Source organism: Ailuropoda melanoleuca, chromosome 15 (assembly GCF_002007445.2).
Source record: "Ailuropoda melanoleuca isolate Jingjing chromosome 15, ASM200744v2, whole genome shotgun sequence".
In the NCBI taxonomy this organism is placed as follows: Eukaryota; Metazoa; Chordata; class Mammalia; order Carnivora; family Ursidae; genus Ailuropoda; species Ailuropoda melanoleuca.
Window position 1 is genome coordinate 13,096,485 of NC_048232.1, and position 23,929 is coordinate 13,120,413.

The window sequence follows — 23,929 nt, forward strand, 5'->3', positions numbered from 1 at the left end:
AAGGAAGCTGTGAGGGAGAATCCTGCCTTGGGATTCCAGCCTTCCAGGATGCAGTAAAATGGAGAAGTTAATTGCCAGGCTATAAAAGTGCAATGACCATTAGGTCCCTCAATGCACTATCATCGATTAGCATCACGACAACGCCAGAATTAGGGGAAACAAATGTGCTGTACGGCCTCCCAGCTGAAACTCTGCAAAAGGTTAACTGGATTCCATTTCAGAATCTGTGCACCTCATAGGAGGTTGGACGTGTTCATAACCAAACAAGGTACAAGATGCTGGGGAAATGCAGCTCACCCTGGATCCAAGGTTGCACATTGCCTCTCCCTCAGTTAATCAGAAGGCCACTGTCAGGTTTTGAGCTTTGTTTCCGCCAAGCTTCAAGCCATTAGCGATTCACAGGTGTTCCTGCTCATTGATTTGGAAATCGCAGAGGTTCCTGAGCTGTGTTTCTGTGGGGAAAATGAAAACAGTCAGGAGTCAGCAAAAGAATTTCCTGAGTTCTTTCACTACTGCAGGAGGGCCCTGAAGTTGCCAATAACATGCGAAACATATTAACTTCCTCCCAGGTTGTGGGAAGGTCACAGCAGCTAAGAGGCTCTGCCAAAACCCCGAGCAGAATTCCAGGGTGGCAAACTAACATGTCTATAACCTGACGTGTGCCCTTTGAAAGTGAGGTGTCAGGAAATGTCCGTAGTAGCGTCATTCCCAATGGGAGGCTGTGTCTGTGGCATCACCCCCATCCCCACCCTTTGTAAACTCCCGGCAAAGGGGGTTTGGCCTTATGGTTCTAAAACCCTCAGCATTCTCTGGGTGTAGCCCGTTCTGAAAGTAGTCAGAGTCACTTTGGTGCAAGTCAGGGGCATGGGTGATGTACAGGTACATATTGGAGATGCCGCGGGTTCGGTTCCAGACCCCCCCAAAAAAAGCACGTATCGCGATAAAGGAAGTTAAATGAAATTTTTGGTTTCCTAGTGCATGTAAAAGTTATGTTTACACTATACTGTGGTTTACTAATTGTGCAATAGCATTGTGTCTAAAAGAACAATGTATATATCTTATTAAAAACATTAACCACCATCGAAGCTTCCAACGAGTGATCAATAATCACTAACCACAGGTCATCGTAACAAATGTAATAGTGAAAAGTTGAAATACTCTGAGAATTACTAAAACATGACCTACAGACACAAACTGAGCAAATGCTCTTGGAAAAATGGCACCAATGAACTTGTTCAATGCAGGGTTGCCACGAACCTTCAACTTGTAAAAACAAAAACAAAAACACAGTGCTTGTGTCATGGAACAAGAATTCCTGTCCCCTTCAAGGTCCTTCTAGATGGACTAAGAATCAAATCGACATGAGACAGATTAGCAGGAGAAAATCAAATTTAATAGCATACATACAAGGGAATCCACACAGACATGAAATTCTAGACAGTCAGGCAAAAGGCAGTGTATGTGTCAACCTGAAGGAAGGAGAAGAGGGTAGGGTCCGGGACTTCAGAGGAAGGAAGTACAATTCACAGGGAGATGAAAAAGAGTAAATGTTTGGTAATGAAATGCTTGTTGGGCCACTCAGAAACCATGGGGCAAAGACAGGATTTCGAGCTGGTTCCTCCTCGTTCACCATACCTGGTTCATATCATGATGTAGTGGTCTGGGGTGATAGCCTTCCTCTTGGAGGAGGTCCTCTATCTAAATTGTTTTTAGACAGTTGTGGGGGAAGCAAAGAGCTTTTCCTGAATCTGTTCAGTTTTGATTGCTTTGTAACTCAAAATAACGTTCCTGCCAAGGTGGCCTGTCTTCCAGTGACCTGCCCCTGCCCCTACCTCCATCTGCAAAGTGCAGTAAAATGAGTTATGCCCAGATGTAGAACTGCATTGATTAGATGTAACATTTTCCACCACTTTCAAACCCATCCCAACTCTCTATCAGAAGAAAGCTTGCCTTGACCAAGCATTTGCTGGTTTAAATTTCCTTTGCTATATACATTTTGTGCCAAGTCCAAAGCCTCTGGATTTGGTAAAAGTCTTTAAGAACTTAGCCACTGGATGTGGTTAGGTTAGTCATGAGATATTCCCTGGTCCTGAGTCGGAAAGGCGTTAGCTCAGCGAGCACTGAACATAGAACGAGAAAACAAAGGAACCAACAAGGGAGACCTTGAGATCACCCTTATGTCTGGACAACCAGGGTCCCAGCCCTGTGACTTGAGCTGGTCATTCTCCAGCTAGAGGCAGGAGTCCATAAGGCTGAGAGGATATCCTCCCCCCTCCCCCAATAACCAGAGCTTACCCCCCACTTCTTGACCCTAGAATTCCATGATTAGATTGCCCAGAGCCTCCATGCAGGGCTGCTACTGACCTCCTTCCCAGTTCTGTGCCCTGTAGAGTGGCCCATGCTGCCTGCGTGCATCGTTGGGGACACAAAGTGCCAAGGGGCAGGTGCTTACAGGGGAAAGGATGGAGGCTTCTTGTGATACAGACGGAGAAGGGGCGGGCTCCTGCCGGGCCTGCAGTGTTGTAGTTGGGAGATCAAACAAAATTGGTCCTGAAAAGCTATATTTGCTTCGGCACCAAGGAGGTTACAGGGAACCCTCCACCTTTCACCTCCTCTTCTTCACGACTCCATCAGCACTGTGGCAAAAGAGCTAAAGCTTCATTTTCTTATTTCCTTGAAAGCCGTCTATTATTTAGTAACATAAGTTAAACTTAGTAACATAAGTTAGAACTTGTCTCTNTGTGAGGGAGAATCCTGCCTTGGGATTCCAGCCTTCCAGGATGCAGTAAAATGGAGAAGTTAATTGCCAGGCTATAAAAGTGCAATGACCATTAGGTCCCTCAATGCACTATCATCGATTAGCATCACGACAACGCCAGAATTAGGGGAAACAAATGTGCTGTACGGCCTCCCAGCTGAAACTCTGCAAAAGGTTAACTGGATTCCATTTCAGAATCTGTGCACCTCATAGGAGGTTGGACGTGTTCATAACCAAACAAGGTACAAGATGCTGGGGAAATGCAGCTCACCCTGGATCCAAGGTTGCACATTGCCTCTCCCTCAGTTAATCAGAAGGCCACTGTCAGGTTTTGAGCTTTGTTTCCGCCAAGCTTCAAGCCATTAGCGATTCACAGGTGTTCCTGCTCATTGATTTGGAAATCGCAGAGGTTCCTGAGCTGTGTTTCTGTGGGGAAAATGAAAACAGTCAGGAGTCAGCAAAAGAATTTCCTGAGTTCTTTCACTACTGCAGGAGGGCCCTGAAGTTGCCAATAACATGCGAAACATATTAACTTCCTCCCAGGTTGTGGGAAGGTCACAGCAGCTAAGAGGCTCTGCCAAAACCCCGAGCAGAATTCCAGGGTGGCAAACTAACATGTCTATAACCTGACGTGTGCCCTTTGAAAGTGAGGTGTCAGGAATGTCCGTAGTAGCGTCGTTCCCAATGGGAGGCTGTGTCTGTGGCATCACCCCCATCCCCACCCTTTGTAAACTCCCGGCAAAGGGGGTTTGGCCTTATGGTTCTAAAACCCTCAGCATTCTCTGGGTGTAGCCCGTTCTGAAAGTAGTCAGAGTCACTTTGGTGCAAGTCAGGGGCATGGGTGATGTACAGGTACATATTGGAGATGCCGCGGGTTCGGTTCCAGACCCCCCCAAAAAAAGCACGTATCGCGATAAAGGAAGTTAAATGAAATTTTTGGTTTCCTAGTGCATGTAAAAGTTATGTTTACACTATACTGTGGTTTACTAATTGTGCAATAGCATTGTGTCTAAAAGAACAATGTATATATCTTATTAAAAACATTAACCACCATCGAAGCTTCCAACGAGTGATCAATAATCACTAACCACAGGTCATCGTAACAAATGTAATAGTGAAAAGTTGAAATACTCTGAGAATTACTAAAACATGACCTACAGACACAAACTGAGCAAATGCTCTTGGAAAAATGGCACCAATGAACTTGTTCAATGCAGGGTTGCCACGAACCTTCAACTTGTAAAAACAAAAACAAAAACACAGTGCTTGTGTCATGGAACAAGAATTCCTGTCCCCTTCAAGGTCCTTCTAGATGGACTAAGAATCAAATCGACATGAGACAGATTAGCAGGAGAAAATCAAATTTAATAGCATACATACAAGGGAATCCACACAGACATGAAATTCTAGACTCAGGCAAAAGGCAGTGTATGTGTCAACCTGAAGGAAGGAGAAGAGGGTAGGGTCCGGGACTTCAGAGGAAGGAAGTACAATTCACAGGGAGATGAAAAAGAGTAAATGTTTGGTAATGAAATGCTTGTTGGGCCACTCAGAAACCATGGGGCAAAGACAGGATTTCGAGCTGGTTCCTCCCTGTTCACCATACCTGGTTCATATCATGATGTAGTGGTCTGGGGTGATAGCCCTCCTCTTGGAGGAGGTCCTCTATCTAAATTGTTTTTAGACAGTTGTGGGGGAAGCAAAGAGCTTTTCCTGAATCTGTTCAGTTTTGATTGCTTTGTAACTCAAAATAACGTTCCTGCCAAGGTGGCCTGTCTTCCAGTGACCTGCCCCTGCCCCTACCTCCATCTGCAAAGTGCAGTAAAATGAGTTATGCCCAGATGTAGAACTGCATTGATTAGATGTAACATTTTCCACCACTTTCAAACCCATCCCAACTCTCTATCAGAAGAAAGCTTGCCTTGACCAAGCATTTGCTGGTTTAAATTTCCTTTGCTATATACATTTTGTGCCAAGTCCAAAGCCTCTGGATTTGGTAAAAGTCTTTAAGAACTTAGCCACTGGATGTGGTTAGGTTAGTCATGAGATATTCCCTGGTCCTGAGTCGGAAAGGCGTTAGCTCAGCGAGCACTGAACATAGAACGAGAAAACAAAGGAACCAACAAGGGAGACCTTGAGATCACCCTTATGTCTGGACAACCAGGGTCCCAGCCCTGTGACTTGAGCTGGTCATTCTCCAGCTAGAGGCAGGAGTCCATAAGGCTGAGAGGATATCCTCCCCCCTCCCCCAATAACCAGAGCTTACCCCCCACTTCTTGACCCTAGAATTCCATGATTAGATTGCCCAGAGCCTCCATGCAGGGCTGCTACTGACCTCCTCCCCAGTTCTGTGCCCTGTAGAGTGGCCCATGCTGCCTGCGTGCATCGTTGGGGACACAAAGTGCCAAGGGGCAGGTGCTTACAGGGGAAAGGATGGAGGCTTCTTGTGATACAGACAGAGAAGGGGCGGCCTCCTGCCGGACCTGCAGTGTTGTAGTTGGGAGATCAAACAAAATTGGTCCTGAAAAGCTATATTTGCTTCGGCACCAAGGAGGTTACAGGGAACCCTCCACCTTTCACCTCCTCTTCTTCACGACTCCATCAGCACTGTGGCAAAAGAGCTAAAGCTTCATTTTCTTATTTCCTTGAAAGCCGTCTATTATTTAGTAACATAAGTTAAACTTAGTAACATAAGTTAGAACTTGTCTCTCATTTCAGAGCATGTGCTCCTCTATTGATTTCTCGTTATGAGTTATCGATCCTCGGTGGAAAGAATAACGTGCCCACCTAGAGTCTCCCCTACAGCTCTTCTGGCACCACTTGAATAGAGAAGGTGCTCCGTGGCTGAGAGGAGCCCTGACCCTTGAAGGTGCGAAGCCAGTCCTGGAAAAGGCACAGCCTGAGCTACGGGACCCCGGTACTTGAGTTCATTCCCATATCCTCCATGTGTGAGAAAGCTAACTTGAATGTCAGGACCCGCAAATGGAAGTCCTCCCCCTCCCCACCAGTGGCCATGCCCGTGTCACAAACCTAAACCTAAGTCAACTTGCACTTACGGGAAACACCTGTACCCCAATCACAAACCATTGCCTCGGCTCTAGCTAGCTCACCTTACTGTAGAAAATAGGACTGGCTAGCCAGTCATGCCCTGTTTCCATGCTGCCTCCTCTAACACTTGATAGAACTTGTTCTTTCCCAGAAGCCCTCAATAAGCATGTTCCGCTGTTCATGAGACAATGTAATCCCCCATCCATGGATTGTTTTCTCTTGAATAAAGGACACCAAACTCATTACTAATTGTTTTAGTTTTGTCATTGGACAGTTTTGGTGGCAAGATGGGACCCAGAAACAGCTGCCAAAGATCCAGGGGACCGCTCCTAGATCCAGGTGAAGGTACCTACAAAACCCTTGTGATTCTCTGCCTTTTGGGCTGCTCTCCAGGATCTCCCAAAGCTTCTCTCAGAGCGAACTCTGTTTATTTTGTATTCTGAGCCCCTTGAGCTTGTCTTAATCCTTCCGACTCCAGATTTTCCAGGTGAGACTTAGCGAACCACAACATTTGGATTTGTGTCGAACCTCATCTACAAGGTAAATGCCTTCAGGGAGTCCTGACAAAACTCAGGAACTGTGCACAGGTAGCCAGAAACAGTAAATCTACTTGAATTGGGGAGGATTATATCAACAAGGAAAATAATGGGTACCCCTCAGTCTAAGAAAACAAGATGGCAGCCATCAGAAAACTCACAGAGCCTTGAGGTAAGTCCACAGCATAAACTCTAAATAAATTTAGAGGAGAAATTTGAATTTTTTCGACAGTCAAAATCTAAGTAGCCTAGGTCAGGACTATTAATAACCATTAGGACATCTACCACTATAAAGAAATCTCATGAAAGACATAAGAGATCTGTTGCTCATAGGAGTCTGAGAGCCAAAGCTGCGAAGTTGGTGGGCATGGGTCAACCACTTAAAAGCTGTTAGAGTGCTCACCACCCAACTTGAAGGCTCCCATGCTAGGATAAATTGCTCATGAAATGGGTTAGATTGATGTAGGTCACCCACCAATCTTAAGAAAATCTCTGTGCAACAAGGTATACTATAAAACACCACAAAATCCCTAACTCAGGGGCACATCTCATTACATATTAATTTGGCTCCAAGAGACCCAAGGCTTGGCTAAAGAAATGGGATTCCCAAGTTTCAAAGAATTAAACACGCCACCTTTGAACACAACTGCTTATTTTATATCTAAGAACTGTGGGCCTGGAAGATATATATGTCTACAAGAATAGCAAAATCTTACTAAGAAAACCTGGAGTTACAATGGCTTTTACTGGGAATTTTCCAATTAGACAAAGGTCATTCATTTAAGAATTGCTTTGAAACCTACTGAATGGGAGAAAATATTTGCAAATCATATATCTGATTAAGGGTTAATATTCAATATATAAAGAATTTATGCAACTCAATATTAAACAAACCAAATAATCCCATTAAAAAATAGGCAGAGAATCTGAATAGACATTATTCCATAAAAGGCACACAGATGGCCAGCAGGCACTTGAATAGATGCTCAACATCACTCAGCATCAAGGACATGCAAATCAGAACCACAATGAGATATTCCCTCACATCTATTAGAATGTATAGTATCAAAAAGACAAGAAATGAGTGTTGGCAAGGATGTGGAGAAAAGGAAACCCTTGCGCACAGTTGGTGGGAACATAAATTGGTGCAGCCACATGGAAAACAGTATGGAGGTTCCTCAACAAATTAAAAATAGAATTACCATATGATCCAGCAATTTCACGTCTGGGTATTTATCCAAAGAAAACAAAAACACTAAGTCAAAAAGAAATATGCACCCCATGTTCACTGCAGCATTATTTACGATAGACAAGACATGGAAATAACTTAAGTGTCCATCAATGGATAAATGGGTAAAGAAAATGTAGCATATATACAAAATATTTTGAATATTATGTAATATATAAATAATATATTATTCAATATAATTGAATATTATTTAGCCATAAAAAGAGAATGAAATTTTGCCATTTGCGACAACATGAACGGACCTTGAAGGCATTATGCTAAGTGAATTAAGTCAGACAAAGACAAATCCCATATGAGCTCACTTATATGTAGAATCTTTAAAAAAAAAAGAAAAAAGAAAAAACAAGCTCATAAATACAGTGAATGGATTGGTGGTTGCCAGACCAGGATCAGGGGTGAAATGGGTGAAGGGAGTCAAAAGGTACAAACTTCCCAATTACAAAACAAGTGAGTGATGGGATCTAATGTACAGCATGGCAACTATAGTTAATAACACTTCACTGCATATTTGAAAGCTCCTGATCTTAAAAGTTCTCATTACCAAAAATAATGTTGTAACTATGTGTGGTGACAGATGTTAACTAGACTTACCGTGGTGAGCATTTTGCACCACATACAAATATTGAATCACTATGTTGTATACCCAAAATTAATACAATATTATATGTCAATTATACCCCAATTTAAAAAAGGGGCGGTGGCTATACTCAGACACCAGCTGTCTTGTGGCAACTGCTGGTCTGAGTGGGTTGCAATCAAAATACTGCTCATTTTTTGTTTGTTTTCTACTTTATAGATTGACTCATTTCATGATAGTTTCTTAAAATTTTCCTCCTGCCATTTTTCAAACAAAGATGAAAGATAAAGTGTTCAGTGCGACTTCTATTCTGCTTTTTCTGGCCTTTCTTCTCTTTACATTTGCCAAGTGAATTTGTGTATTCGTCTTCAGTTTTGACACCGACATTGTCCAGATCCTCAGCAGTTTACATATTCACTTTCTTCACTGAAAGGTTTTTCTACCTTTTTTTTTTTTCCAATAATACCACTTAAATTACCCTAACTTATTCTCTTAAATGATTCTAGTTAGCTAAGGGGTGCTTTAAATTTAAGATTAAAAATTTCTTTATAGTGGACTGAGAGAGAGAGAATGAATCAGAAAGTGGCCAGTGATTTAAAAAAAAAATCCTTCTTTTGCTGAAAGTAGTAGAAACATAACAAAGCAGAAAGAGTCTTGGTTCCACAATGAATCTATAAGCCAATCCACACCATTAGCTCTCAAGTCTTTTTTTTTATTAAAGATTTTATTTATTTATTTGACAGAGATAGAGACAGCCAGCGAGAGAGGGAACACAAGCAGGGGGAGTGGGAGAGGAAGAAGCAGGCTCCCAGCGGAGAAGCCCGATGTGGGGCTCGATCCCAGAACGCCGGAATCACGCCCTGAGCCGAAGGCAGACGCTTAACTCCTGTGCCACCCAGGCGCCCCTCAAGTCATTTTTGCTCAATGTAGAGCAATTTCCCAGGTATCAGGAGACCCAGTTCTTAACTCTAAACTTATTTCTAACCTTTTAAGCCTTTTAAACCAGTTGATTGTATGGACTTAGGGAATCCATTGAACTGTCCTGGGACTCAACTTCCCTCTCTATAAAAGGAGATCTTGGACAGATACTAAAATCCTTTTCAGCTGCAAAATGCTAAATTAGGTCTTCACATTGTTTTTGATGGTCTGAAACACGACCTTGAAGGCCTTTTTAATTTGACGAAGAATGTAAAAATTTTGGTGTTATTAGTTTTGTATGGGGGGGAGGGGAGGGAGGGAACAGCCCCTTAAGTATTGTAAAAAAAGAAAAAAGTAATTGTTCCCAAATCAACAAACAGAATGGGGTACCTATTTTAATTGGCATGCAGAAGCCTCCAAAAGGCTTCAAAATTCCAAAATAGCTTCACTGAAACACTCATTGCAAAAAGCTAACGAAAAATTAAAGACACAAGAGGTACCTAAAACAAAAGACCATAAGGCTGACGTGACCCCCACTACTCCCCTTTATCCTCCTTCACCTGAGTACTTAAGGACTACTAGTCCTCGATCTGAACTGTCTTTCTACTCTGAAGAGACTGCATGACTGTAAACAGAAGTCTGCAAAGTTCATGATCTTACAGAAACCCCATATCTACCCTCAGTGGAGGGCTCCCCCGTGGGCCCCTCCCATACTGACAGGACTCCAAGGGTTCTCCTGTAACTGCTACCAGGGATTCCCTTAAACAGCCAAGGGGAAACCAAATTAAAATTAATGGAAAATCTTGCCAAATTCTGGTAGATATCAGAGCTACACTCACCACTTTAAACCCCACTTGCTTCAGACCCTGTAGGTAAGATCCTAGGAAAATTGGCAGAATCAGGCAAAGGATGAGAATCCTTACCAGGCTCAGCTCTCCCAAACGTCTGCTGTGCCCAATCGAGAGGAAGGTAAAATTTCACATCCCNCCTCTCCACTTTAAACCCCACTTGCTTCAGACCCTGTAGGTAAGATCCTAGGAAAATTGGCAGAAGCAGGCAAAGGATGAGAATCCTTACCAGGCTCAGCTCTCCCAAACGTCTGCTGTGCCCAATCGAGAGGAAGGTAAAATTTCACATCCCTTCCTTTCCAAATACGGCCAGACAGAAATGTGGATCACAGCCCATGTGCAGCTAGATACGGCCACGCAGAAATGTGGGTCGCACTCCATTGTGGCTGGGGTCCTTTCAACTTTTGCCAGTTCTCAGGGAAACTGTCCAACTCTTTCCTCCTTCAGGTGATCTTTGCAGGGGCTCTGGATCTTGAGAGGGTAATATCTTTCACACCCTCCATGGGGATGCCTCTTGTATCCGGGGGCTCAATACTGCCGGGAAAATTGACTGTCTTGGGTGAAACCTGACAAGATATTTGAAGGGATTTTTTAAGCAGCTCTGTGGCCAGAAATTAGCCAAATTGAATGCTGATATTCAGAGCCTGATAGGAACTTTTTTTTAAATGTCTTCCTCCCCTAAGCTAAATGAAACTATGTACCCGGAAGGAAAGAAAAACATTCCAAAGACAAAGAGCTCTAAATCTGGAACATACGAATGTTTTGATTTCCATCTTACTTGAAGATCTTCTTCCTGATATAAAGATATAAAGAAACAACCTGGAAAGAAAAAGAAAAGAAGATGAAGCAGCAGCAGCAGCAGCAAACGGAAGATAATGTAGTTGGATGGGCAGGTCAGCCGTGAGGTCACTCAGGTTATAACCCAATTCTGAGAAATTAAAACCAACTGTCCTTATCTCATATATTGAGCCTTTACAAGAACAGAAATTCTGCTCAAAAAGCAATTCAAATCCCACCTATCCTTTTTACCAAACCTAAAACCTCCCCAATTCATCAATAAAGGCTTGGAGGTATTGTAAAATTCTGAATTTAGGACACAAAACCCTTCTTGGAGGGACTTGCATTCTTTCCCTGTGCCTTTGAGATGTAAATGTTCTACCTAGTCTTCCCTAGGAACTGAGGGCCATCTCTTTGAAATGCAAACTTCAAGGAGGTAATTCTTATGGGAAGGAGAAAAGAGAGAAAAAAGGAAAAGGCAATTTGGAAACTAGGAAAATGAAAAATCTTCACAAAGATGAAGCCATCGGAGCAGGTGAGCTTAATTTATTTTATCTTCGAGAAACACAATTTGGATCCAACTGTTCTTTTATAAATTAGTGACTTTGCATTATTGTACCCATCTAATGGCTAAAATTTTAAAAGAAAGACTATCAGATCTGTTTTTTTTCTGTCTGTATGCTATGTATGTCCGTGTGTGTGTGTGTGTGTGTGTGTGTGTTATAAATATGTGATTTTTCTTCTACCTTGGTACTGTCAAAATTAATTTGTAAAGAATTCTATTTGATTAGCTTAAAGAAAATTAAGCATTTATATAAGTCAAGTATACTCTCAGAAATTTAGAAACTAACACAAATGTTATTTAAGTTCTCATGATCTAGGGTAATCTTCAGTAAATAATAGCTAGTTTGCTTGTTAGTTTAATTAAAACAGGGATGTCTTGGGGCACCCGGGTGGCTCAGTCAGTTAAGCCTCTGACTCTTGATCTCAGCTCAGGTCTTGATCTCAGGGTCATGAGTTCAAGCCCTGCATTGGGCTCCACGATGGGTGTGGAGCCTATTTTAAAAGAAACAAAAGCAAAAACTCTTGATAGCTCTTTAGAGCTATCAAGAATAAATACAATCTTGCACAAAACTTTCATTCTACTTGGGTTTACTAACAAACAAGCTCCTATTATCTCTGTTACAAAATTTGTTGGCAAGAAAGATGACTTAAAATGTTTAGCTGTTTAATGTCTCTTGAGTAATCTAAACATAATTATTAAGAACAACTAAATTAAACAGATATAAGTAAGATACACATTTATAAACTTTTCAACAATAATTACACTCCTGGCACGTCTACTTAAAAAATACGGTAACTTGAAACCTTAAAGTTATACTGAAATAAGTCAAATGATGAATACTCACTGAATATCTAGATCATTTTCAAATAAGATAAAATACTGAAACATTAATTACTGAACATAGGTTTGTCCGCTTTTGGCTTCCTAAAGATATTTGATTCTATTCATAAACATGTTTTATGCCACATTGAAAAATTTGCTACAAGGAAGAATATACTTCTAGAAATTTTATATACATATATATATTCTGTGGATTGGCCAATTTTTATATATTATATTATAATACACATATATATATTATATATGTATAAAACATACATATATAAATTATAATATACATATATAAATTGGCCAATCCACAGTATATACATATATAAAATTTCTAGAGGTATATCTATAAAAATCGGCCAATTCACAGAATCGTACTTTGACAGTCCTCAAGTGCTTACTTCTTGATTTTCAATAGAAATTAATGATTCTAAGGATTAAGAATTCTAATCAATGTATGTAATTAAAACTACTAGAAATAATACAGTCAATAACTTTATGAAAGGAAAGTAAGATGTATTTTTGGTAAGAAAAAGAATGAGGTATTGGTATGCATTTTTTGTTAAGGGAAAAGAGCAATTTTGTGCTGAAATAAAATTATTGATCCAGAATGAGAAAGGGGGGGGGAATAAGACAAATTTGAATGGATATAAAAAATATTGTGAAGTATATATGAGAAAGGAATCTTGGGAAAGGAATTTTAGGTATGGTTAAACTGGCCAAGATAGGAATGGATTTATTTAAGTTTTTAAAAAATGAGTTTTAATATGAGAAGTACACTGGAACAAAATTAGAGTTTGGTTTTCTCTCTGTTAAAAGCACAAAGTTTTCTTGGACTATTGGTCTGTTCTTCATAAGAAATTGTGAAAGCTTTTTTTTTTTTTTTTTTTTTTTTTTTTTTTTTTTTTTTTTTTTGGGACAAAAAATTTAGCTTTTGTGTAATCTACTTGGACAGCAAAGATTTTGTGTCTTACCAAAATAATTTACTGTGCTTCCTGTTGTGTTCATTGGGAAGGATTACTTAAGAAAACCCAGGCTTCTCCACATTAAAGGAGCTACGTTTTGTTCATCACTATGTAACCTTCTGTATTTGCCTTTAACATCTTCCATTGTCACTTTGGTGAAATAGATAATTAAGTGTTATTTCCTAATGATCTATGATTCTCTTTAGTCAAATGTTCAAACCTTTTGCCATTTTGACAAGTTCCCTAAACCAAATTCTGAAAGGAGTCTTTTGACCTCAAAGTAACTTTGAGATTTCCCAGAGAATCCCTGGAAAATCTCAAAGGCTTTGTCTCTCACCTTGTAAAGGAGAGATGTTAAACTAATTAGGTTTATTTGGTATGCTGAATTACGTGTGTAGCATTGTCAAATAAGAAGTGATGATAAACCTTGGGTTACATGTGTTTGTATATATGTTACTAATATAGGTATTCCAAAAATTCGTTAAAGTCTAGAAATTTGTCAACACTCTCATTGTCTAATTATTACCCTAAATTATTGAATACCACAGAAATAACTACATTTCCTTATCAAATGAACTCTGCAGATTTTTAATCATGGGCATTTTTAAGTCTTTTGTCATTTACAGTCAGTTATTGTTTTGCTGTGATGCTTTTGCAAAAGTGAGATTCAAAGAAAGAACTTTCCCAAGAACTCCTGAGCACAGACACCACTGCCAAATTGCAAGATTTTGAAACTTCGGTGCATATTTCACAGCTGAAGAAAGCTCTATCTACATGACCCTTCATCCTGTTCAAACACTGGAGACCTCCAAGTCAAGCTTACTGGGACAAGGATCCTCTGAAATCACAAAGTAGACCACTTCCACCCAAGACATTAGAACAAGAATCCTGGTCCCTTCCCCTCTAGTCACAAAACCCCTTCTCCCCTTGGTATCTGCTTTGCCATGCTTTCTTTTTTGGCCACTTGGAAAAATAATGCTATCATCTATACTTCTGGAGTTCATGGAAAGGGAGAAACCTATCTGATTGATGGGTTTGCCAAGAAACACCCCGGTCAGTCCATGAGGCTGGGGATCCTGCAGCTCTCCCAGCATCAAACTTAACTGATTCCACTGCCTGATTGCCTTGCCAACACTACGCCCCTCTCTATAGCATCAGACTCCCTAACCCTGAGCCTGCAAGTCAATGCCCCTGCCTCTGGTTAAAAAACTCCAAACTTGAGAAACTTCCCATCCTGGCTCTGCAGCCAAAAGAGAAATTGGTATTATGTCCTCTTGTGGTCTCTAGACTCTTCAATCTGACTTGCCTCCAGGGCTATCACCTTTCCAGTTCAGAGCCTTGGCTGGTCGCCATGCACTCCACTGTTCCAACAGCCTCGACGCGAGACATCCCTCTTAGCAATGCCACCGAGCTCCTCCTGGGCTCTGCTTTATCTGTGGAGGACTAGCACCCCCTCACTGATGGGCAGCTCAATGTTTAATAGATGGGAAATGGTTGGGAGCTGCGGGCTGGGCTTCCTCAGAACACCTGGCTGTCCACAACCAAACCTTCACGGTGGGCTGCCCCTCTCAACCGACACCCCAGCCTCCAATGGGAATTGTCAGGGGGCATTCAGGATTCAAAATTCGCTTCCTTTGGCAGAGCCCTGCTACCCTGGCTCAGAGTAAGCATCCATGAGCCTATGATGAGGAACTCTCCTTCACTCCTGCAAGTGTCTCAGAATCTCCTGCTACAGCATTAGGTGTCCAACAAAAATCCCTACCCTCTCTGGCCAGGGTTGCTCTTGATAATAGGATAGCCTTTGACTGTCTTGTAGCTGAGCAAAGAGGTGTCTGTGCTGTGGCCAACAGGACTTGCTGCACTTAGGTGAACACTTCTGGGGAAGTTGAGAGCCTAGCTAAATGAGATCACTGGACAAGCCACTTGGCTTACAAAAGCGACTCCTTCAACAGGGCCTTTCTTTGATCTATTTGATCTAAGTTAGTTTGGGTCATGGGGATCGTGGCTCCGACCATCCTCTAAATGTTGGATATTGCCCTGCTTATAGTCATTCTAATAGAATCCCTGGTACACTGTGTTCTCTCAAAAGCTTTAAATGCATATGTGCAGCCTCTGGTGACGAGACAAATGATTTCCCTTCACTCAGAATGCCAAAGACAAGATGAGAAAAAAATGGCCAACTAAGGGACGAAACCTTGATATCCTGACGTATGATTTCCAGTTGGAGGTCCAACCTGACTCCAACATCAACAAAAAACGATAGCTCAGAGTGGTACCGATATCTTAAATTTTTTTTTGAAGATTTTATTTATTTATTTGACAGAGATAAAGACAGCCAGCGAGAGAGGGAACACAAGCAGGGGGAGTGGGAGAGGAAGAAGCAGGCTCATAGCGGAGGAGCCTGATGTGGGGCTCGATCCCATAACTCCGGGATCACGCCCTGAGCCGAAGGCAGACGCTTAACTGCTGTGCCACCCAGGCGCCCCCCGATATCTTAAATTTTGATCAATACTCTCAAAGGGGGGGGCTGATAAAGTTAATTCATGTATTGGAGCCCACAGAATGGAAGCTGCCCCAGTGGCCTGGCCCACATCACCAATCTAAACCGAAGTCAGCCTGGCTTACAGGCGACAGCTGTCAAGGAAAGCGAACATACGCCAATGACCATCCTCCCTCAGAGCTCTAGCTAGCTCCCCCTGCCCTAGAAAGCAGGACCTGCTGGCCTGAAAAGAAAATCCCGGACCTGTTTCCACATCGCTTCTTCTCACACTATAAAACTTGCTTCCCAGAATCCCTCGGGAAGAGCTGTCTGCTGCTTGTGGGGTACCCTACTCCCCCATCCACGTTCTCCCCTGAGTAAAGACCTCCACCTTGTTATGGAACTGTTCTAGCTTCGCCATTTGCCATGGCCCTATGAGGGACAGGGGAACACCATTCCCCACTGATATTCCACAGTGGGAATTCAGTATAAAACTAGCAACGAAACCCAGATTGCCTCCCAGATGGGGAAGAGATAAAAAGAGCTGAATAAAGTCCCGTGGCTAATTCAAGAGCCAGATATAAATAGAATAAAATTAAACCGGGGCTAGAATTTGGGGGCAGAAAATAGCACTTTTCTTGCGGTTCTGCCAGAGCCTCGGCGACGCAGGCCTGATGCATAAGATCTGATTTGCGATGCCAAAAAGAATTCACCGGTTCAGATTTCCTTTGCTCCTCACTTTTTGTTCCAAGCCAGAAGCTACTGAAGCTGGCGCCGATCCTGGGAAGGGCCACAGGATGACATGGAGAGAGGGACCTCTAGCGTTGAGCTATTTTTCTGCCACCCAGCAGCAAGCACTCGACTTACCTGCATATTTTTCTATTTATCAAGGATTATCACAGTACTGCTTCTCTGAGAAAGCCTGGGTTTAAAGTAAGTGTTTGTCTTTCACTTCTGGGATAACTTTAAGAAATTTAATAACGACAGAATATAAGCGGTGACACACAATATTAGGGGAAGTCTTGAGTAACCAAATAATATTGGTTAAGAGTCTAATCTTCAGGCCTGGGATAGGTACTGAAAGTAATTTCAAGAAGCCTAAGATATATAAAGGCAACTAAAATACCAGGAGTAAATAAGCCCCAAATGAACAATGAGAACACTAAGTGTAAATCTTTCATTTGCACACACACACACACACACACACACACACAAAAACCCATTTATGGAATAAATCCCCTGTCAGGTACTCAACCAGGCTCCAAGCCACCGCGATGGAAGGTATAGTATTTATCCTCAGGGGTCCATAGATATCAGGGGAAGCAGACACATGACAACTAGGACTGAACAGTATTCAAAAACACAGCACTTCTAGCTAGGGCTTCAAGATGGATAGGAGTTGGAAGGGCAAGGGAAAGGGGGAAGGATACTCCAGCCCCGGCGGGAGTGGAAGTCCTGAGCACGCTGGGAGCTGAGAAGCCATGGGCCGTGCTCAGGTCTTGCTGACATCAGCTTTCCTATGGGGCATGGTGGGAAGCAAGGTTGGCACCCAGAGCTGCATCCCGCATCTCTGACGTGACCCTGATGGTCATTTGTTGATTCACTCAACGACCTTGTTGAGCATCTGTTGTGATCAGGCACTGAGGCCTGCACAGACGCCTCCAAGATGAGCAAGACATGGCTTGAACCTCTCAGAAACTCACAGTCTAGTGGGAGAAGGGGACAGGAAAGCCCCCACCCACTATGCCATGAAATGAATGCAATCAGACCAGGGCTCCGGCACCACAAAGGGAGGGACCGGCTGAGCCTGAGCCAAGGATTCAGAGGAGGTCGCCATTGGGTTGTGCCTTAAAGATGAACGGCAGTGCCCGAGCGGACAAAGGCAGGGAGGGAGGTGGAGCGGGCCGCTCCGGGGATGCCCGGTGTCTGTAAACGCCATATAGATGCTTCCCTCTGATCTGAATTCAGCTCGGGAGCCTGGGGTCTCTCCTGAAGGCCAGGGAGAACTATGGATTTACAGGGCAGCCAAGACAGAGGCCCCCATGGGGACGTCTAGAGACCTTTCTTTCAGAACTCTGGAGGAGGGCAGGAAGTAACATGGCAAGATTTTCACTGTTCAGATAAAAGCTGGAGATATTATGGCAGATGGATTGGAGGGGCACACGACCATCCACCTTGTTTAGATCTCAATTACACGCTGTGGAGGGATTCTCAAACTCGATTTTGGGGAGTGTGACAGGCTAGAGAAGCTCTCCCCAGTTAATGTTGTTGGGGCTAAAATTTCTTTCCATTATTCTCTGGAATTAATGGCAATAGCAGTCATCACACCACTGCAATTATTAATTGCGCATTTAGAATATACAAGGCCTGGCACTAAGAACCTTGCCTGAGAACCCACATGACAGAGGCTCCCCATTTCATAGGTAAAGAAACTGAGGTCTCCCGAAGCCGGATAATCATAATGCTACCAAGTAGGAGATCTTGGATGGTTTCGGACTCCCAAGCCCACATTTTTAACCATATACAGTCTTTTTTTTTTTTTAATTTTAACCACTAATCAAGACCCCTTGTAGCTGATGTACCCCTTTTGCTAAAAGTTATGCAATTGTGTTATTTTCTTCAGATATCACTACTAGATACGTGATATCTTTGTTGCCAACATGTTGAACGCAGTCTGGAAAGCTGTAAGTGCTAATGGTAGAGTATTCCTATCTGAATATGCTGAGCACAAACCAGAAGAACTTTAGATGGCAACTTTAAGACTGAACAGGAGGCAAACCTGTATTGTGGGATTCCTTCCATCGTCCCTGATTATAGCCCATCAGTTAACATCACACCTGGTTTTGGTGCCAACCAGCGGCACTCAACCAAGAGGGAATTATGGAATGTTCCAATGAGAGATGGGATTTGCCTTTAACAGAGCCTACACCAAACGTACCCCTTGAGCTAGTGGAATTATTCTAGAGCCATATTCAGCTCCAACATGGCAGCTGGAATCAGAGATCGATAACATAGCCCGAAAGTCATTCTGGGAGCCTGCGCAGACTCTGGCTTCTCAACATTAACCCAAGACTCCATCAGTATATTTATTACTTCTGTCCATTGGTACCAGCTTCGCTTCACAATTAGAAGCCTCTCAATGCCTGCTATCTGTGTCCTGAAATGCTTCCAGAGCTGAAGATGTCCAGGGCAATTCTGATTCTTGCTCTTCTTAATAAGTGTTACAGATAAAAGATCTTACCATGAGGTCAGAGAGCAAAATTCTATTATCATGATACTCTATTACTTCCCAACAAAACCAGTTTCTTCTTCTTTATTCCTCCACTCTGCCTCCTCTGCTCCCTCCTTCCTTCCTCATAACAACTATTATTCCTGGCTCATGTCTCTCTCAGATGGCTAATGAGATAGCTGATCCCTGCCACGGCCAGACCACTGTTCTGGAAGGCCAGCCTGCCATGCTCGGTCCTCCCCAGAACCTTCTTTCCTACGTTAACGCTTCTTGGTACTTAAACTCTACACCTAGCAATTACTCTCTTCTTTGAGCAGTTGGTTTCCACTTGAACAGGCAGCTGGAGGTAGTCAAAGCATGATTTAAGTAATCATTTACTATTGTAAAACTCCTTTCATCCATAGGCTTACCATTAATCACACTGGAAAATAATAGAATGGTAAAGAGTGATTGCTGGTATTAATAAAATCATGTCAGCCGAGGACAGAACCAACCAAACATAGCCATTGGGAACTGCTATACCGCCTTATTATCTCTGAGTGATTGTCCAGCCGGCAGATCCGAGCTATGTGCTCACAAACAAAAGGTTATACTCCGACACAGACACCAAGCAGACCGGCAGCTGGGTTTAGACTTCTGACATGGCGACATCTCCAGGTTCTGTAACTCGACATTGCAGAGGGCTGCTTGTTAACCAGAATGTCCATGTATTACTATGCAACGAAATGCAAGATATTTTTTTAATCCAGAAATGAAAAACGACTAAAACTATAAGGCAAGCTGTTGTGTGAATCTGACATTACAGAAAGGGAAGTGAGGACTGGGGTTCAGCCAACCCAGCTGGACCGGTCGCCGTTCTCCACAATCACAGATCCTTATATTCGCAAATACTGCTAGAGCATGTCTGTGTGCCAGGCAGAGTTCTAGGTGCTAGGGAGAGAAGTTGGCAAAGTCCCTGACCTTTTGGAGTTTGTACCTATTGAGAGCAAAGACAAAAAGCAAACAGATGAATGCATAGTACGATGTCAAGGAGTGACAAGTGCTAAGAAATAAAGCAAGGAAGGAGAGAGAAGGTAAAGGTACTCAGGAACTGTCCCTCCAAGGCAGGAACATCTGAGTAGAGAACTAAGTGAAGAGGATAAAAGCTATGTGAGCATCTGGCGGAAGGGCCAGCCCAGCACTGGGAAGAGTCATGCAAAGGCCCTGGGGAAGCACACTTGGTGTGCTCAAAAGAACCGGCTTTATTTCTTAACAAACATTGTAACTGATTTGGTACACCCAAGGGAGAGTTTTGACCCTCAAAGAAAACAGAGTACAAGTACACTTGTTATAACAAGGTTACTCGTTATAACAAGTGCAACTTACATCTTCAGGTTGCCATTCATATTCCCTTCCTCGAACTTCCACTGAAATAACCAAAGAACATAAAAATGTGCAGAGGAAAGAATGCTGGGAAACAGCAAAGAGGACCATTAGCAGGCCAGAAACGTTGAGAGCCCTGTGGACAGTGTGCAGAGCCTGGGGCGGGGTTCACAGAAAAAACGGACTCATTCAGAAGGGGAAGCACTTTCCCAACACAGTCCTGCCAAGTCCTTGAGCTCAGAGCTGCCTGGAGACAAGGTTGTGCCAAAGGGACATTTAGCGGAGGACAAACAGAAACAACCGCTGTGACTGCACAGGGGCCGCGTTCACACCCTCAGCTTCCTGCAGGGTGCACAGCTGGCTGGGTAAGGAAGGATTTGCCTGACAGTCTCCCAACATCGACGGGGCGGGGGAGGGGAGGGGAGGGGAGTGGACGTGGACCTGTGAGCAAGACAGCATGATCCTCGAGGAGCCACAGGCCCCAAAGCTTGCAGAAGAGGGAAAGGTGGTGGATAAAGTCCTTGCTTCGGTATTAACGCCTTCCCAATTTCCCACCACTAGCAACAGCCGGGGACCCCCCAGGCAGAGGGGTGGCTGGGAAGGAATGAACCAGGTTTTGCAAACTCCCTTCCTTTGCTGTCTGGGAGCTTCCTCAGGTGAAGGGGGCTGGTCCCCAGAGCACCCCCTGCCAGCACCCACCCCACCCCAGGAGGCCCCAAAGTATGTCCCCGGCAGCCCCCTCATCCCTCACAACACCAAGAACCAGTCTGCCCCTGATCAGGGGAATCGCCTTTGCCCTGCTAGGTGTCATGCTATTCTTGCCAGCTCCGTTTATGTTTTCTCATTTTTTTAAAAAAGATTTTCTATTTATTTATTTGAGAGAGAGAGGGAGCGTGCACGAGTTGGGGGGGGAGGGGCAGAGGGAGAAGCAGACTCCCCGCTGAGCAGGGAGCCCAACATGGAACTCGATCCTAGGACCCGGGGATCATGACCTGAGCTGAAGACAGACACCTAACCCACTGAGACACCCAGGCGCCCACAGTTATGTTTTCTATTTATTTTTTTCCCAGTGCTTTTCTTTTCCTTTCCTAACATATACTGGATTCATTAGGTTTTTTTCTTTGTTTTTTTCTGCACTCTTACATTCTATTTCTATCTACTAGTTTTACTTCAGTTTTTAACTAACTCAATTAAACTATATTTTCCTAGCAACATCAATAATTAAATAGTATTTCTAACGTCTCCGAGTCAAACCAGATGAGAACTTCACAACTTCTTAGAACCCCTCCTCTTCTTAATGGCCCCTGGCCCTTAGGCTTTGTTGGAATAATATAGAATTTTAATTTTAAGATTATAATTAATATTGGTAGGGCCTTTTTCATACTGCTTTTTTCTTTTACTTCTAATAGACTTTGTTTTTTAGAGCAGTTTTAGGCTCACAGCAAAATTGAAGGTTAAGTACAGAGACTTCCCATCTACCTCCTGCCCCCACATGCACAGCCTCCCCCACTATCAACACCTCCCCACCAGAGTGGGATCTTTGTCATGACTGATGGACCCACACCGACACATTATTTGTTTACCTCAAGGTCTCTCTTGGTCTTTCATATTCCGTGGATTTGGATAAATGTCTAACAACATGGACCCACCATTGTAGTGTCCTATAGAGTAGTTTCACTGCCCTAACAATCCTCTGTGCACCGTCTGTTCACCCTTCCTGACCCCCTTCCAAGGGGGTATCTGATTTCAGCTAAGACAGCATGAATTTCAAGGCATGCCATGATGTCGCATGTCACTAAGACTCGCCAGTGAGTCATGGCCTTCACGTGAGGTCAAACCTCTCAAGTTTCCGTTAGCAATTCAGAGGTTTTAAGAGACTTTTCCTGCCTTCAGTTGAATTCCTTGGCATGTGAGTCAGTCCTTCTGCAAATATAGCTCGCTAATAAGGCACGACACAGCTTCTCCTCACTTGCGGGTACCACCCTCCCTTCTTATGGTGTCAAACCCTGCTGCTTGTTTATTAGGAAATATGGAATTGTGGTCCTTCTTCCGGGAATGAATATTTGCTTCTTGGTTTCCTCACCTTTCTGGGGACATGATAACTTTCTATTTTAATGCTAAGTCATCATGGAATCTTTTTTGAAGACATGCTAAATGATGAATGAAGTCCTACTTGCACCAGCACCGTGGGTAACGCACCGCAGGAGCAACAATTGGAACAGCTCTCCGCAGGCTTGCAGACCCATAGGCAATGACAAAGAGTTAGAGGCCGCTGCCCAGCCCACAGAAATTCGAGCATACTAGTGATCGCAGAAGGCATCTCCACTTCAGAGCGGCTCAAGTGAAACACTGTACTTCCCGAAATCAACGAACACAAAATCCGGGACTTACTCGCTTTGTCTCGGACACGCTCCCTCTGCTAGTTTGCAAGCTCTAGAAAGTCAAGGAATTGTCTGTCTACGGACAAAGCATGAATGCCTGGAACAGAACCCGGCCTGTAGGAGGCACTCAGATGTTTGCTGAGAGGATGCATAAATGAAGAAGGATTTGAGTCTAGATCTGCTTACCTGGAATAGCATGACCTCCCACGGCCTGCAGGCCCCACACACTTCCCTCAGCCGTGGAACGCACTCGTGCGGTCACATCCCCTGCCGTGGGCTCCCTGAGCCGCTGGCTGGCTAGAAGCCATTTTTGTGATAAAAAGATTCCGAAGATTCAGCCACTACACTCTTGTCTTTATGAATCGAAGCCGGAGCATGAGATGGAGCGCAGGGCTGGCTTAGTCGGTGGAGCGTGAGATTCCTGATTGCAGGGTCGTGAGTTCAAGCCCCACACTGGGTGCGGAGCCTACTTTAAAAAAACAAAAACAAAAACAAAAAACAAGACAGAAGAAGGAGGGCAGGGAAGAAGGCACACTCTCTATACACTATAGGAAGTTTACTCACTGATGCAATTGCATGTTGGTCCCACAGGCGCTGTGGAGCCGCACAGGTACTGATTCCTGGGCATTTCTCGGACAGCCCAGGAGGAGCCACAAGCCTCAGCAGGAGGCAGGAGCTAGGCCCTTCACCTGTGCTTCTGAGGAGAGAATCTGAGACCCATAGGCCTGGGAGGCCGGCAGGCTCATTTCAGAACATGAAACTAAACAAAAAGACAAACAGACAAAAAGACCAAAAAAAAAAAGCACACTGACTACACATTGCCTTAAATTTTGATTCTCATGTTTTCATTTTATGGAAATCTGTGGTTGAAAACATGAGGAGTGACCTCTACAGACAGGTGCTTGTCTGTTCGTTTTTAACTCATGACAACAGGAATTTGCTTTTACAATCATCAAGGGGCAGTTTTGTGGTTTTAATACCCTCTTTAGGCCTAATGCAAGGTTCTGGAGTCTAATAGTACAGGCTATCTCTAATTTGCTTGACGGGCCATCCCACCTCACCCAGTGTATACACATTTCATTTAATAAACCCATTTTATGGGAAAAGATGTGTGCTGTCCTCTTGCACAGTAACTAGCAGAACTCAACTTTTCCTTTCTGATGCAAACAGAATCTCAAGTCTTTAAGATCTTAGTACCATAAACTCAAACCTGGGGGCTTTATGGCCTTCCTGCATGCTGCAGGAGACAACTGAGGATTACAGAGGGGAGGGGGGTGGGGGGATGGGTGACCGGTGATGGGTGTAAGGAGGGCACGTGACGTGATGAGCACTGGGTGTTATACGCAACTGATGAATGGTTGATCACTACATCGAAAACTAATGATGTACTACATGTTGGCTAACTGAAC

At 43.5% G+C, this 23,929-nt stretch overlaps 1 long non-coding RNA gene across 1 annotated transcript; it reads right to left on the minus strand.

Annotated features, from left to right (window-relative positions):
• Window positions 1-2,768: 2,768 nt before the first annotated feature.
• On the minus strand, window positions 2,769-23,887 carry LOC117796420. Its single transcript, XR_004620920.1, has 3 exons — window positions 22,707-23,887; window positions 10,164-10,753; window positions 2,769-3,184 (listed from the first exon to the last, which is right to left on the minus strand). It is a non-coding gene; the product is annotated as an uncharacterized LOC117796420 (long non-coding RNA).
• Window positions 23,888-23,929: the final 42 nt, after the last annotated feature.